Source organism: Hylobates moloch, unplaced genomic scaffold, assembly GCF_009828535.3.
Source record: "Hylobates moloch isolate HMO894 unplaced genomic scaffold, HMol_V3 SCAFFOLD_9, whole genome shotgun sequence".
In the NCBI taxonomy this organism is placed as follows: Eukaryota; Metazoa; Chordata; class Mammalia; order Primates; family Hylobatidae; genus Hylobates; species Hylobates moloch.
The window spans coordinates 112,675,632-112,693,221 of record NW_026652284.1 but is presented as its reverse complement, the minus strand read 5'-3'; the positions used below and the strand labels follow the sequence as shown (position 1 = coordinate 112,693,221).

Below are 17,590 nucleotides of genomic sequence, written 5' to 3'. Positions count from 1 at the left end.
TTTTTTATGGCTGCATAGTATTCCATGGTGTATATGTGCCACATTTTCTTTATCCATTCTATTATTGATGGGCATTTGGGTTGGTTCCAAGTCTTTGCTATTGTAAATAGTCCTGCAATAAACATATGTGTGCATGCATCCTTATAGTAGAATGATTTATAATCCTTTGGGCATGCAACCAGTAATGGGATGGCTGGGTCAAATAGTATTTCTGGTTCTAGATCCTTGAGGAATCGCCACACTGTCTTCCACAATGGTTGAACTAATTTACACTCCTACCAACAGTGTGAATGCATTCCTATTTCTCTGCAGCCTTGCCAGCATCTGTTGTTTCCTGACTTTTTAATAATTGCCATTCTAACTGGCGTGAGATGGTATCTCATTGTGGTTTTGATTTGCATTTCTCTAATGACCAGTGATGACTTCAGCTGCATGGATGAAACTCCTTATCTAACTTTTTGATGAGCTTTTTTTGTTTGTTTGTTGCCCACACTCAGAAGAGTAAATTTCTTTACAGACAAGGCCTTTGTGTTGCTGGATGTCCTCATAGGTTTGGGTTTATATGTCTTCCATCTCTATTCCCAGGGTCTGGGTGTTGCCAGGATTCCAGGCTTTGGGGAACAGGGGAAGCTAATCTTTCTAATACTGTCAGAAAAATGTGGACTTCATAGTGATGGCAAAGCACTGGGAGGCATAAACAGAGTGGAGGCAGGATACAGGGGCTATTTGCTTGTCATATAAGCCCTCTCCAGGCTGGCGTGCAGTGGTGCGATCTCGGCTTGCTCCAACCTCTGCCTCCTTGGTTCAAGCAATACTCGTGCCTCAGCTTGGATTACAGGCATCTGCCACCATGCCCAGCTAATTTTTAAAATATTTTTAGTAGAGATGGAGTTTCACCCCTGCCCCATCTTAAGGATCCAAACTCATAAAATGTTTAGTGTGAGTGCATTTTTTTTTTTTTTTTTTAAGAAACCAGTGAAGAAGCTGACCATGGCACCTGGTGGTAATGAGCAAAACAAAGACTCCTCCCAGAAGGAAGTCTTGGGGATGCAGGGGTGTCTGAGCGAACTCATTGCATTCCTAGGCATTTGGAATTGGCAGAGGACAAACTTGTATAATTTAGATTTTTGAAGGGTGAGGGGGTCCTCTGGATTGCCGAGTTCGAGTTGGTGGAATGAATGAATAAATGAGTAATGGATTAATGAACAGAAGAAGTTAAAAATGATATACAACATAGATTCTTATTTTTAACAAAACTCATTACTTCTTATCTGGAAGGGCCCTGCTCCTGGTTCTGTTCCAGCCCCCACTTTGTTCAGAGGAGGTGCCTCAGGCCCAGAGAGGGGAATAGACTGACCTGAGGCCACACAGCTGCCTGATTAATGGTAGAACGAGAGCTGGAGCCCAGGACCCTCAATCCAATTCCCATGCCATCTTATCCCAAGAACTTTTGTAATGCGGGAAGAGGAAGTTTTCAGTATGCATGCAACTTCTTTAATGGTTTTGCCCTGTGGTCTCTCTTCATTCTCAACACTGGTTTCTCCTGAGGTTTCATGAGACCAAGCTAGCTAACCACCCTCTTCCCCTGACCCACGTTATACAAGCCCCATTAAGAGAAGGCTCATTGAGGAGGTGATGGAGGTCTTGGAGTTCACATATCCACGAGGTCTCAACATCCCTTCTTTCTGAACCATTGCTTACTGGGAAGACCAGTTTCCTGCCTGACTATTTTCTGCCAGAAGCAGCTCAATTTTTTCTGTGTCAACATTCCCTCAGCAAGAAAGAGCATTTGCTAACAAACAACCGGTGTGTTCCTGAGAGCACAGATGGGAATTCTGGACTGGCGGGTGCCATTTGAGGGTGATGCTACTAACTGTTCTCACACCCTCGGCTTCCCTCTGAACACCACTGTCAAACCACCAGCTTCCAAAGAGCCATGATCAAAACAACAGTGATGATATTGAAATGAACTGCACATATGTGTCAGGCACTCTTCTAAGTGCTATCATATAGTAATAATTACTTATCCTGTGACCCTCTGAGGTCAGTACCACAATCACCCCCATTTTATTATCCCTCAAAGAGGACATGGAGCTTATCCAAGCTCACACAGGTAGGAAATGGCAAAGCTGGGATTTAAATCCCAATGGTTGGACTCCTGGGTCTGGGATCCCAGCCACTCCTCTGTGCAGGAGGATCACTGGGAAGTCAGACCTGGGTGTTTAATTTCAGTTCTGCCTTTACACACTAATGTGTGACCTTGGGCCATGCCTAAGCCTCCTCACCCCCAAGGTTCTCCTAGGCATGCTAATACTCTCACAGGGTCATTGTGAAAATTAAAATGGGTGATATCTACAGAGTGCTCTCCAGTATACTCTGCCCAGCACACCGAAGGCACTCAATAAATCCGAAAAGAAAGGAAATTATAGAAGCCATTAGTTTCTCCAAACCTTTGACCATCTGAGATTTGCCCCTAAATTTCCCCTCTTACCCAGCCCATCCCTATGTATCCCCAAGATGGTTCCTATCTTTGCTATATTGAATTGATTTGGAAAAATATTTGGATGATAAGAATATCATGTGCATTTATGATGTTCCTCTCTTGGCAAGTGGTTTGCAAAGCTCATTTCTATACTGCCAGACTTCAAAGTTCAGTCTTATGGCACAGAATCAACCCACAGAAGGTTTTTGGGGCAATATGCGTTGAGTATTTATTATATGCCAGGCATGGGCCTAGGCATGTTGATTTTTATCCTCACTTTGAGGGAAAATGCATTTTCCTGTAGCAATGGTGTGTGCAAGGTGATTTCCAAACTGCAAGGTCAGCAGATGTGGGGGGTCTGAGGAGTCTTTTATACCTGTGAATGCCATGTCTGTATGAGTCCCAAACAGTTAATCAACGTGTGACCTGTTGCTACCAGTCCTTCTTCATTCATATATTCATATGGTGGGTGCTGACTCTAAAGTTTTGTTTGTTTGTTTGTTTGTTTGTTTGTTTGTTTTTGACAGGGTCTTGCTCTGTCGCCCAGGCTGGAGTACAGTGATGCGATCACAATCATGGCTTATTGCAACCTCGACCTCCTGGGCTCAAGCAATTCTCCCGCCTCAGGCACACATCACCATGCCTGGCTAACTTTTAAAATCTTTATAGAGAATGGGTTTATTGCTCTCACTTTATTGCTCATGCTGGTCTCAAACTTCTGGGCTTAAGCAATGCGATCTTCCTGCCTTGGACTCCCAAAGTGCTGGGATTGCAGGCATGAGCCGCCATGCTCAGCCTTACAGTTCTTGACTTGAGAAACCATTATATCCCAGGATGTTCCATGGACAGGTTTCTGTGGCATCCACTCCTCTGGAATTATATGTAAGTGTCATGGCCAACTTTAGGCAATGAGGGACCTTTATACAAATTAGACAAATGTGGCACCCAACACTTTTAGAAGGAAAAAATGCACAAAGGACTTCCTCTCTGGGCAGGCCTGTTACCAAAATGGACATCTTCCTCCTGGCTTTCCTCTCTAGGACTCAAGGCTTCTGAATGGAATGTGGGCTGGATTCTAGATTCCTGTAGAGGCCCATTGGCCAGGTACCCTTACGCAGTGCACAACCTGAATAGTCCTATAAGAGGGCCTGTGAATTATTGCCTGTGCCTATGATCATTTTACAGTGAGGGAGCTGTGTGTTGTGTTGGATGTCTCTGATCCAAAAAGGATTTAATAGGCACTGGGGCATTATAAGATGATGGGTGCCCAACATAGAGAATAATTATGAGGAGGGAGAGGGAGTGAGCACTATAAACTACTGCTGGGAAGAATTATATGACACTGCAAGGGGCAGGGGGACTTGGCTAGACAGAGAGGAGGTGGTTGGTGCAATGTTTAGACACGTGGATCCCAAAGGCAGGCTTCCTGGCTTCAGATCCCCATTGTTCATCTTATGGGCCTTATAACACCGCTGTGCCTTTTTCTGTTTATGGTCACCTACTCTTTGTCTGGAGCTCCATGAATATTATCCTCCAACCCTGCCTCCCCCATCATGCAGGTACTTTCTACAGAAGAGGACACAGAAACCCTAAGAGAGTAGGTCACTACAGTGGGCCTTGTGTTTGGATGTGGGATAGAGCCACCATTTGAAAGTGGATCTCTGACTTGGAAGGTGTTAGGTGGTGTGTGGCCCACTGACCCAGGAGGGTTCCACAGATGTGGAGGTGGAGGCATAGCTGGGGGCCATGCCGATGGTGCAGGGGAGGTCCCTGTGACTTGCCTCTGGAAACCCTGCTGGCACTGGTTGGGGTAGGTCCCAAAGTGCCCAGCCCTAGACCCTGCCCTATGAGAATGCACAGTCAGGTGGGAGAGGCAAGAAAACAGGACGGCAGCTCAGGGTGTGGGACTGTGATGGTGAGAACACAGATTACTTTCCCACTGCTGCTGGAGCCAGCTCAGCTCCCTTCTACACTTGAGTTCTGCTGGAGAAGGATCCTCTTCTCTACAAACTAGTCTCTTGGAGCTGCAGAGGGAAGGAAGACAAGGCTCCAGCACAAGGGCCTCCTGGTGTTTATCATGTTAGACATCACAGGGAGGTGCAGGAGTCCTTCAGGTGAGTAAATGGAACCACTAGTGGAGAGGAGGAGAAAGGAACCTACAAAAAGAGGTGACACAGAACAAGGAGGAAGTAGATTCTTTTCCCCAACTTTGCTTCTTCCACCCCTTCCCCCGACAGCACACCCCTTAGCCTGATACAAGCTTTTCTGAAAATCACTAACTCTTGGATCGTTTCGCAAAACTCTTGGATGGTTTCTCTGATTTTGAATTTGGATTCTCTTTTGAAATTGCCTTTTTTCAGTTGTAAGGGATGAAAGCTTCGAATGAAAATAAAGGAGACCTGACATCCCCAAACTTTGCTGGGCTCTGTCAGCCTGTACCGTCACCCTGTAATTCCTCTGTCAGACCAAGAACCCCCAGGGCCAGTAACTAGCAGGTTGTCACACTCTTTGGCCTGTCGCAAGCACCTAGTGAATACTTATTACAAAGTGAGGGGGTAGAGTTGCAGAGTAGAGAGTGAGACTGGAGAGAAGTTGGGGACCATCATGGAAAGCCTTGGGTGTAAGATAATGGGCAGTCATTGAAAAATGTCTAAGATGCGCTGGGTGCAGTGGCTCACGCCTGTAATCCCAGCACTTTGGGAGGCTGAGGCAGGCGGATCATGATGACAAGAGATCGAGACCAGCCTGGCTACCGTGGTGAAACCCCATCTCTACTAAAAATACAAAAATTAGCTGGGCATGGTGGCATGCACCTGTAGTCCTAGCTACTTGGGAGACTGAGGCAGGAGAATCACTTGAACCCAGGAGGCAGAGGTTGCAGTGAGCTGAGATCACGCCACTGCACTCCAGCCTGGCAACACAGCGAGATGCCATCAAAAAAGGAAGAAAGAAAAGAAAAGAAAAGAGAAAAGAAAGGAAGGAAGGAAGGAAGGAAGGAAGGAAGGAAGGAAGGAAGGAAGGAAGGAAAATGTCTAAGATGACTTGGTTTTAGATTTTTGATTTTAGAAAGACCACTTTGGCTGAAAGAGGGGGAATAAAATAAATGGGACAAATAGAAGTCAGAAGTGTGGGGGCTGTTGTATGACCCAAGTCAGAAAGGATGGGGTCTGAAGTCAGGCAGTGGGATTCAAGAGGAGGGGCCATTAAATAGCCTCAGTGTCCAGGGAAGAGGGTCTTGTCTGGGCTGAAGATCAAGGAGGGAAATTTCCCTACAAGAAACGCTCTTGAATGTATCAATGAGTTTTGGGTGTCACCTGCCTCCTTGCCAGGATCAGTTATCTCTGAGGTATTCTCATCTATAAGCATTATGATATGACCCCCCAGGTGGGGATGGCATGGGAGACAAGCACTCAAATCCCACCGTAGGGAGATCATTTAGGTACAGTCCTTTTAGAAAGCAACTGAACATAGGTATAAAAAGCCATAGAAAGGTTGTCTTCTTTGCCAGTTATTTGTATTTCTGAGGAACTTACTTAAGGAAAGAATTGGAGGTTAGACAAATAAGTTAACTGTGACATTTTTGTTTTTTCTATTTTTGTTTTTTGAGACAGAGTCTTCTTTGGTCCAGGTGATTCTCCTGCCTCAGCCCCCTGAGTAGCTGGGATTACAGGTGTGTGCCACCACACCTGGCTAATTTTTGTATTTTTAGTAGAGACAAGGTTTCACCATGTTGGTGAGGCTGGTCTTGAACTCCTGACCTCAAGTTCTGCCTGCCTCTGCCTCCCAAAGTGCTGAGATTACAGGTGTGAGTCACCACACCTGGCCACAACTTTGACATTTTTCTGATAGTAAGAAAATTGGAAGCAACCTAAATGCCCAACAATATGGGAAGATTTAAATCAACTACACCTGTCTCTGCCACTGTATCACAGAGGCCTTGATGACTTCCAAGGTGGTACATGTCCTGGATGGAATATTATGTAGTCCTGTTAAAACTTGTTTCATGGCTGGGTCTGGTGGCTCACATGCTTTGGGAGGCTGAGGCGGGTGGGTCACTTGAAGTCAAGAGTTCGAGACCAGCCTGGCCAACATGGTGAAACCCTGTCTCTACTAAAGTACAGAAATTAGCTGGGCATGGTGGTGTGCACCTGTAATCCCAGCTACTCCAAAGCCTGAGGCAGGGGAGTCACTTGAACCCGGGAACCAGAGGCTGCAGTGAGCCGAAATCACACCACTGCACTCCAGCCTTGGCGACAGAGCAAGGCTCAGTCTCAAAAAAAAAAAACAAAAAAACTTGTTTCATAAAGAGTTCACAGTAACATAAGACAAAGTTTACGTTACTACATTTAGGCAAAAAAAAAGAAAATCCAGGTGCACAGGAGAGTATGTAGTATCATGCAACCACCCCAAATATAAAAAATCCATAGGTCAAAAATTTATAAAATACTAAAAATGGTTGGTTTTGAGTGATGGGACTTTGAGTAATACATCAATTTTTCTTTCTTCTTTGTATTTCTGTTTTCCACATTATAGTGAGAAGGTATTATGTTTATAAAGGGAAATCGGCTTGCTTAAAATGCTGACTCCCAGCTTTCCTAAGACCCTTTCCCCTGAGTTTGCATTTATGTGGGACAGCATCTTACTAATGCAATATTTATAAGTCCAGGAAGTATGGAAATGTTTTAAATATTTTAACCTAGGCTCATTTTCTCTCTTGTTTTCTCTTCGCTTGCTCTCTCTCTGAACTTTCTTACCACTGAAGTCATGACACTCGTACCTGCAGGACTTAGAGGGGTTGGTAAGGCTTGCTCTGCTTTAGGCCATGAGGAATTGTCCAGGCTTTATCTTGAAGGGCACAGAAACTTCCTTACAAAGTGCACATACCCAGAAGGATAGCACTGAGGATGAATGCCAGTGGAACTCTGTCTACTAAGGAGGATGCCCCTCTCTTTCTTTGTTCATCTTCCATCCATCCATCCATCCATCCATCCATCCATCCAATCCATTCATCCATCCTCTCACTATGAACAAGTGCTGTGGATTCAAAGATGAACCATGGGTCCTTCCCAGCACTGAAGGTGCTCACAGTTACAGGAGCAAACCCACAAACACATCATGATGGCACAGCGATGCAATGAAGAGAGGTGAGTGCAGCAGGAAGGACAAGTTCTGCACCAGGGAGATGTCCAGCTAGGCTGAGGGGGCAGGCTCCAGAAAGGATTCTTGGAACAGTCGTGGTAAGTTAGGCCAGACAAGAAAGAGGAAGGGAATTCCAGGTGGAGGGCACATCTTGAGCAAAGCTTTGCTAGCCAGAAACAAGACAGCTCAATTGGCTTGACATTATGGGAACGTAATTGGGATATTGTGTTGGGGGGAAACACAAGGACAGAGAAGGATTTGAGAACCAGTTAGAAAAGTGTGGCCAGGAGTGAAGAAAACTGAGAATAGGGGAACCTACTGTTAGGTCACCAACTTCCCACACCTGAAAGACTATCATATGGCAAAGGAATTGATTCATCATCTCTGTGTGTTCCTGGCAGATAGAACTAGTGCTCAGGGGTAGAGGTGGCACAGTTTGCATGTCAGAACTGTCCTACTGTGCAGCGGGTGCCTTCTGCAGGAGAAGAATGCCTAATGCATTTCTGGCCAGCCTCTGATGGGAGCATGGCTTATCTGGGTGCCTCTGGCTCAAAGTCTCTTATGTGTTTCTCCCAAGCAATTTCTGGGGCTGTAGTCTCATCTGAGAGCTAGAGTGGGGAGGAATGGTCTGTTTCCAGGATCACTTGTGGTTTTTAGTAGGCTCTGGTCCCTCCCCACAGGCACCTCTCCATGGACTGCCTCATGACATGGCTGCTGGCTTCCCTGCTGGCTAGTAATCCAAGCAAGAGTGAGAGAGGGCATGCAAGGAGGCCCCCAAGAAGGACATCAAAGTCTTTTTATATCCTAATAAGAAGTGACATCCCATCACTCTGTCCTACTCCATGCATTAGAAGCAAGTCACTAAATCCAGACCACATTCAAGGGGAGGGGATTACACAAGGGTGTGACTATCAGGAGGCAGGCATGATCAGAGCATCTTAGAGACTGCCAACCACTGCCTACCACAGAACTTCTGACCGGCATACCCTGATGACTCAGATCTCTTGAGACTTCTGGACTGCTTCAGAGTTCTCCAGTCACTCTTCATCTTCAGCCTTTGTGAGACAGATTCTCAGTGCCATAAACAAAGTAGCCCATCAAGGAAATCTCTTCCTCTCCTGCAGCAGCAATGGGTATAATATTTATTTCATTTTTGCTGTTTACTTATTTATATCCCATTATACTATGCTGTGTCTCCTTACAATGCTAAATTCCCAGTGGACACAGGTCCTTCAGTACAGTGGGTGCTCAATAGATATTTTTTGAGAGAAGAAGGAGCAGGAGGAGGAGGAAGAGGAGAAATCAGAAGAGAAGAGGGGAGGGGACAGGGAGGGGAGGAAGCAGCAGCCACAGCTGCCCAGGCTATGACTTTCCCTAGTCTGTTTGCTACAGTAAGAGGCCAGATGTTAACGACAGGATGCCGTTTCTTCCAAACCAGAGGCCCCACAGGTGGCCATATGAGGGCACCCCTGAGTCTCAGCCGGGGCCCCTGCAGGTGATACTGAGTCAGCCCTCAAGGGCGATCCTCCTGGAGGCTGAGACCCTGACTGAGGCTAACTCTGGCTTTCTAAGTTAAGAGCATGAGTTTCGCAAGCAGAGAGCCTGAGGTTGAATCTCAGGGCCTTTACTACGAGCTCTGTGACTTTGGGAAACACTAGACTTTCAAATTCCTCATCTGCAGTGTACAGACAGCTGTTACCACAGGGTTGTCCTGAGGTTAGATGGAGTTCTCCTGGTGAAGGGCACAGGACAGTGCCTGGTTCCTAGAAGGTGCTCCATGAGTGTTAGCAATAGTGCTTCTCCTCTTCCTCTGGTGGGCACAGCATCCAGCCACCCAAGGGGACTGGAAGCCAGGAAAAATGGGACAAATGGGAAGATTCAGGTTCGTGGCTTATCACAAGCCACCCCAGTGGACACTGCCTTTGTCACTATGACGTGTTGATCATGGACAAGATGTAGGGCAGGAAAGATGTGTCCATCAGACCTGGCAGCTGCCACTGACTCCCAGGGCTCTCAATTCTGGGACACGGCAACTGACAGACTTCCCAGTGTGGCCTGGGAAAACCACCGGGGCTGAGGTGGCCTGACAGCTGCTGCATCTCCCTCCAGCTGCAAGTGTGTATCACCATCATCTTATATAAGCCTTATAAAGTGTCCACACATGTCTCTGGCTGCAGAAAATCAGGGACTAGGGAACTCTCACTTCCCAGCCCATGATGTTTTGCCTTTGGGGGTCTCAAGATTTTGAAAAACAACCCCTTGCATTTGGAGGACACGGGTGAGTTTTTGCTGACATGTCCATTTGCCACTTCTGAGACAAGCCCAGGAGTGGAGGGCAAAGTCACAGACTAGAGTCCCCCAAATGGCAAAAGGGGCTGGGTGTCAAGAGGAAGGTGATGTGCCTGAGAGCGCCCAGTGGGAGCACTCAGCACAGCTGCAGGAGGGAGATAGATCCCTGGAGGTTTTCCTCGAGCAAATGGCATTTAAACTAAGACCTGGTGCAGGCATTATTCATTCCCTGAGATGGCCATAACGAAGTACCATAAATCTGGTGTCTGAAAGCAACAGAAATTTATTTTCTCACAGTTCTGGAGGCCAGAAGGCTCAAATCCAGCAGGGTCTTACCCACTCTGGGAGCTCTGTTTGACAATCCATTCCTTCCCTCGTTCGGGTTCTTGTGCCTGTTCCAGCATTCCTGGGCTTGTGGCCAGGTCACTCCAGTCTCCACTCCATCTTCACCTTGCTTTTGCCTCTATGTACCTATGCTCTGGATGTCTCTTATAAGGATGCTTGTCATTGGATTTAGGGCTCACCCAGATAATCCAGATGGTCTCTTCATCTGAAGATCCTTAACTTTAATATAGCTGCAAAGACCCTTTTCCAAATAAGATCTCATTCACAGGCTCCAGGGTGTAGACCTATATTTTGGGGGCCACCATTCAGCTAACTACCCAGGTCTGCCATACGCAGCTGCACAGTGTGCACTGAACAACTCCAGGGGTCCTAATTCATGAGTTGCGAGGGCACACCTTGCACAACCATGTGGGGTAGTCCTGAGGATGAGAGCAGTTCCCTGTCTTCTCAGGCCCCGATAATAAGCTGCTTTGTTTGTCCTCTAGAGTTTGGGGAACACTGTGTCAAAGCTAGAGAGATAACGAGAGCAGATCTGGGAGGGACAGAGTGCCAGCCTCTTGGTAATACAATGCCATGGAAGGTTTTCTCACAGAGGCTTGGCATGCTTAGAGCTATCTGGGGGTGCCTTGGGATGTGGGAAGGACCAGAGCTACACCGGCCACTGTCGTATGTTGTGATGGGAGCTGAGAAGGTGTGCATGGACTCTGAAATCCAGAAAGACATGTGTCACCCTTGATGACAATAAAGGTTTATTTCAAGAGAATCTCAGAATCCAGTATCCTTTTCTACTAGCAGACGTTTTGCTATATATACAGAATTAGAAATCCGTCCAGGACTTGGTTGGAGCTGCAAATTCAGCACTGGAGGATTCTAGGCATTTAAGTGTTTTCTGTTACAGCACCTCATTACCTGGGTTGCAGCCCATGGTGGGGCTGGTGGAGGAGGTGAGTGGGGGCTGAACAGCACATGGGGGTGCCTCAGCCAGGAGGAAGGCGCGCCATTTTCTCATTTACATGGAGACATCTTAGGGCTTGCAAAGGTCCTGCCTGTTGCCCTATTTTCATGCTCTGCAGATCTCCTGGCGTTACCTGCTACTTTCTTGCTTATTTGGGTATTGTCTGCCTCCCTCCCTGAGAAATTCCATAAAGGCAATGTTCTTGTTTACTGGTGCTCAATCCTCCTTCTCCAGTGTTCAGAGAATGCCTGGGACTTAGAAGGCTCTCAGCGCTTACCTGATACATCCAACTGCATTAGTTCACTAGGGCTGTCAAAACAAAGTACTACAGACTGGGTGATTTCAACAACGGAAATGTATTTTCCCGCAGTTCTGAAGGCTAGAAATCCAAGATCAAGGTGTCAACAGGGTGGTTCTTCTGGGACCTCTGTCCTTGTCTTGTAGATGGCTGTCTTCTCCCTGTGTCTTCACATTTTCTTTCCTCTGTTTATGTCTATGTTCAAATATCTTCTTATAAGACCACCAGTCATATTAGAGCAGGTCACCCTAATGAACTCATTGTAACTTAATGATGTCTTTAGAAATCCTATCTCCAGATACAGTCACATTCTGAGGTCCTAGGGGTTAGGACTTCAACGTATTAATTTGAGAGAGACACAGTTCAGCCCATGACACCAGCCAGTCATCTCTTTTCTCAGGTGTGGATCAAGGCTCAGAAAATGGAAAGGTCTTGACCAATGCCCCAAGCCTATATTAGACCCTGGACAGAACCCAGCTCTCTTGAGCCCCAACACACTTCTCTCTTCTGCATCCCGTGAGTCCAACATTTTATGAAGTCCATCTGCAGCGCTCATGATTAGGTGGTTTTCTTTCCTTTTATTGACTGACTAACTGTCTTTCCCCAACCACACCTCCAGGACCCCAGGACAAGGCTCGAGAAAGCCAGCCTGTCACCATGTGGGCATCAGCTCTGCCCACTCCAGGGCTCCTTCCAAGCTGTGTTGTGTGGCAATCCTAGAAACAGTGGGAATGAGGCCAGGGAACACGCTGCCCTGATTTATTTTTTCTTAAAAAAAAAAAAAAAAAACTAACTAGGACAGCGAATACAAAATTATTCTGGTTTTTTTCAGGCTGGTGAGCCTCTAACTTTGCTTCACACAAAATTAAATAACAAGTAGAACTCAGTGGAGCTGAGTTGCAGGAAAGCTCAGGAAGGCAGCACATTATGATGGCAACCGCTGGGCTCTGGAGCCAGCAGAGCTGGGTCCTACATTTGGAGCCATTACTGGCCCACACTGGGAGACGCTGGGAGGTCACTATCTAGCCTTATCCTATAAAAATGGGGCTGATCTACTCATTGTTCTTACCCCTCCCCATGCGATGGTTTCAGATAATTATATGTAAATAATTTGTACATGCTTGGCACATAGTATGTGCTCAACAAATGGTTGCTTAATGGAAAAGGAAATTCTGCTTAGTCATTACCCTTAGTCCTCATATTAAACTGTGTCCACTCCCCTTTTCTTCTGGTTCTTTTTTAGAGACAAGTTACTGGGGTAAAGAAAGGGTGAGAGTGCAGAGAGTTTTCTTAGATGGCAACATGGGGATAATGACTGTGTCTGCATTCACCCATTTGTTTATTCACACATTTCTTCACTTAATTCAATTAACAAATATCTACTGAGTTTTAGATGTTGTGCTTAGAGATTAGGGATACAGAGGCATATAAATAGGCTCCCTGGTCTTAATAATTCTATAGTTTTGCTGAGAAGAGAGGATCCAAGGAAGGACATTAGAATGAAGTAAAGGCACAAAAACTGAAGCATGTGTAAGCTAAAAGAGGAGAATAGGTGAACTGACCATGCTGATGGGACAGGACATCAGGGAAGGCTTCCTGGGATTGAGTTGACATTTGAACATGGTATTGAATGGCTTAAAGGATATTTCAGATTGAAATTATCCAGAGGGAATTACAGACTGAGGGAACAGCATGAAGAACTAAAATATGGAGGGATGAAACAGTATGATGGCTTCAGAGAAACCATAAGCAGTGTGGAATTTCTGAACCCTACACTGTTGATGTAGAAGTAGCCATGGGAGAGGAGGCTGAAGAGATTGTCAAGGGTCAGACTGGAGGGTCTTGATTGCCAAGGTCAGAACACGTGCTTCCTTTTGTAGGTGATGAAAGCATATTAAATATCGTAAGGAGGAAATGACAAAATCAGATATTTTTTTTAAAGACTACTTCTACAGGAGAGGGGCAGTGGAATTGAGGTGTGCGAGGCCAAGACCCACAGTTGTCTTGATGGTTTACCTGAGAATGGGGACAGAATTGAACTCGACAACAGCAGGGGGATGAAAAAAGGTGACAGATAGTAGAAATACAGATTTCGATACAGAATCAGTTGACACAGTGACTTAATGGAAATGGGAAGTCAGAGAGAGGATGGAAACGAGCAATAAGCCCAATCGTGATTTTAGCACCTACAGCCATTTTCTAAAACAGGCTAGGGGCAGGTTTTGGGGGAAAGCAATACAATTTGGGACATGTCAAGTCATGTCAAAGGTCAGTAAACTTTTCCTGTAAATGACCAAAGAATAAGTAAATATTTTGGGCTTTGTGAGCTGCATACAACCTGTATCACAGCTACACAGTGCTGCCGTTGTGGCATGAACTCAGCCACAGAAAATGTGTAAATGAATGGCATGGCCGTCTTCCAGTAAAACTTTACAAATGCAGGTGGCAGGCTGGATTGGTTGGATCTGGCCTGCAAGCCCCTTGGATTGGACCGATGGGGCTAAAGTCTTCTATCCTGAGGTCAGGAGATCTCTTCCTCGTCCTCTGCTCATCTTTAAGTGATCATAATCAAGATTTGGGCTTGGAGGAAGAAGACAGAGGACACTGAGCTGTTAATAAAGAGTGTGGGCCTCAGTGCTTAGCATAGAGTCTCCTAAAAATGTGAACTGCCTTCCCTGCTTCCTCGGGGTGGAGGAAGCCTCCCCGATCTGTGATAGGCAGGGAAGCACATCCAGCTGGATCACTTCTGGGAGTACTTTGTATCTTGCAAACATAAGCCCTGCCCTCTGAAACAAAAGGCCCAAACTTCTCGACTCAGCACCAATGCAATAACCTTGCAAGTCGTGCACTCGGCACTTTACTGTGGGCTGTATGGGGAAATGTAATTATTTTGGAGCTCTCTATTCTCAGATGGGTCATCACCAACTGTGTTCAAAGGCCTTCATGACTTGATTGTTTTTCATTGGTTATTTGGAGGCTTAGAAGCCTGTATAGTCTTGAGCCGACATCTGAGGGACGAGGACAAAGCTTTCTGCCCCAAGATTCCCATGCAAACATATTTGAGTTGAGCAAGTGAGTATAGAGGCACATTTGTCTGCCTGCCTAGTTTTGCCTGTCTGAAAGCCTGGCCTGTGTGGTACTCATGCTCTGGCAGATCAGCCAAGTACCTGTTGGGGTCACTCCATCTTTGAGATTTAAATAAAAGGTAGGGCCTACCTCCCTCTATTCCACATATGCACACATCCTGGGAATACCAGCGGGCTATTTTCAATTCTGCCCATGTCCTTACAGCTCAGGAGGTGTGGGGTGGAGAGGATATGGGCTTCTCCATGTCACTGGGCTCTGAGTTTCCTGCCCCAGTAAATTCTGCATCTCAGTTCTGCCTCACCTGCTGTTCCTGTTCATCACTCTGCTCTGAGCCAGCAGGGATGTCCTCCAACCCCCTTGCATTGATTTCTTTCCAAATGGCTCTCTCGGGGCATTTGCATATAGAGTCGCCTTTGCTGAGAGTTTAGGGAATTAGCAGAGATGAGAGAAGCAAAGCAAGCACTAAACAGCAAACAATTCAAACTAGTTAATTGGCCTCTCTGTTATTCGGTGAAGACGCCACGAAGAATTGCTAGCTAAAGTCTCTTTGTTAGCACCTTGCCCCCAATACCCATCATATGACTTAACCTTCTTATCTCTCTCCGCTCCTCTTCTTTCACTTCCCTTCTCAGCCCTCCTTCTCCTGCCACACTTTGTCCTCAGGTCACATCCAAGCCATTGTCAAGAAAATGTGCTTTAAAAAAATACTTATCATGTGGGCATAAAAATAGCACCTCCTCTTCCACTGGGCAGTAGGGAGGACTGTGAACAGTAATGCTGGAAGAGACTCTGTCCAGGGCCCGGACAGCACAGGTGTGGAAGTGGGCCCTGAGGTGTCAGAGATCTTAAAGAACAAGTCAGATTTCACCAGGTACACTGGTGTAGAGGGCATATTTGGTGAAAAGAACAGCCTGGGCCAAAGCACAGGGGTGTGGTAGTGAATGGTGTGTTCTGGAAATGCAACATAGATGAGTTTGGCTAGGGTGTAAATCACATGGAGTAGCCCCAGAAGAATGTGGTTAGGAAACCAGGTGAAAATGTGAAGCGCTTTGCTGAGAAGTTCGCATTTTATCCCCTGTGACTCAGAGTCCAACCAGGAAATGACCCAGTATGCTTGACTACTTCTGAGAAGCATCTTTGTGTGTCTGTGTGGGAAGGGAGAGCAAACAGAAACAGGAGGCCCATGGTGGCACAGGCATGGGGAGTCCAGGACCTCAAGGAGGAAGCAGAGGGAGGAAGTGTGTTTCAGGTATGTATTCTGTGTCAGGTTGGAGGTTGGAGGAGAAAATAGTGTTTGTGATAACCAAGGGCTTCTACAATATGGTTGTTCATGGCCTAGTTTTAGCAGGGTGAGATGGCTGTGCCAAGGCTAGGTTTTATGCAGGCAAAACGGAGGGCTTTATCCAGATTTTAGTAGGGTACTAAGAACCTGGCAGGAACTGGGAGGGGGTGAGGGATTGGTTTGGGAAACAACACCCTTATGATTGGGCATCATGAGTTTCTGTGACTGAATCCATCTGAAATGGAATTTCTACAACATGATACGACTCTATGTTCCAAACCAATCAACTACTCAATAACCACAACCTACAGCTGTGGTCTTAGCCTGGGCTGTGCACTCAAATCACCTGGGAGCTTTCAAAAAGCAATGAAGACCAGGTCCTGTCTTAGACCATTTGAATACGAACTCTCTGTGGGTAGTTTTCATGTACCTCTGTGTACTTATGTGTTTTTTAAAGGCATCTAGGTGATTCCAGTGGGCAGCTAGACCTGAAAAACCCTAAGGACTGTGGGTGAAAAGGAAGTTCTCACTGTTGCACGTGAATAGAGGGCTTCTGCAGGTGTGGACAGAGGTGCTGATAAGTGGCAAGCGTGATCAGGCACCAGCATTCATTTGTTTTCTCTTCTGTTATAAATAACAGCAGCCTTGGTTAAGCCTGCCCTTCCTTCCCTTTTCTGCTTGGTGTTAAATGTAATTTCAGGGGCTCTGGCTCTGAGCAAGTGGGGCTGTCAGTATGTATTAGATTTCCTTCCAGGAGATCAAGTTCCAGCTTCTCCTCTGAGTAGAGTGGGAGCTGTTTATAGCCCTCAGAACTGAATGGGGTAATAGGGTCAGGAAGAATTACCTGAATTACAAAGAATTTGGAAACATTTCAGATTGGAAGTGGCTCTGGATGATGGACTGTGGTGAGCTAGCTGTCCTGGGTTTTGGTGACACTGTGACCTTTGGCAAATAACATAATCCCCCTGAGCTTCAGTTGCTTCATCTGCAAAACAGGCAAGAAAGACCATCTCCATAGAAGGCCAGAATTCAGATAAGGAGGTGAAGATCATGCTGTTTATCTGTGTTATCTCTGTTATTTCTTGTGTCAACCCCATTTCACAGATGGATAAACTGAGGTCTGAGAGTTTAGTAGCTTGTGCAAGGTCACATATCTGGTAAATTAGAAGCCTGATATGCTACTCTTCACATTTGGCCTCCAGAGCCCACAGTCTTAATTACCAGTTAAAATACATGAAAATCCTCTAGAAACTGGGAACTGTACAAATCCAACCACATACCAGTTTCCCAAAGAACTACTTTCAAAATTGACAGATGTGTGTACCATCTATTTATTGGAAATGAAATCTATGGGTTTATTGGAATTCATATCTAGCATTTATTCATTTTTTATTTCATTCATTCATTCACCATGTAGTTCAAGAAGGGAGCCAAGTTCGTCCAAGGCTAGCCACCATAGTGCTGTGGGGATTGGGAGGGGGTTCATCTGGGGAGCTGAGAAGGTTAGATTGAGGTCTGCCATAGTGGACTCTTCATTTTGTTAAAGCTCTTCCATCATATAGTCCTGAATAGGCTTCAGGCCCCATGTCCCTGTACATGTTGAGATAAATCCACACTGACAGGCCAGACTATTAGAGCGATGGAAAGCCCATTACATCATGCTGCGTCAGTGATCCAAGGATTACAGATGGGCGGGGGAGCATGCAAGAGTCC

At 46.0% G+C, this 17,590-nt stretch overlaps 1 protein-coding gene across 4 annotated transcripts in view; it reads left to right on the top strand.

The window, feature by feature from the left end:
• KCNQ3 (potassium voltage-gated channel subfamily Q member 3) overlaps nt 1-17,590 on the top strand; it is a 349,042-nt gene that overhangs the window by 139,613 nt on the left and 191,839 nt on the right. The window lies entirely within an intron of this gene.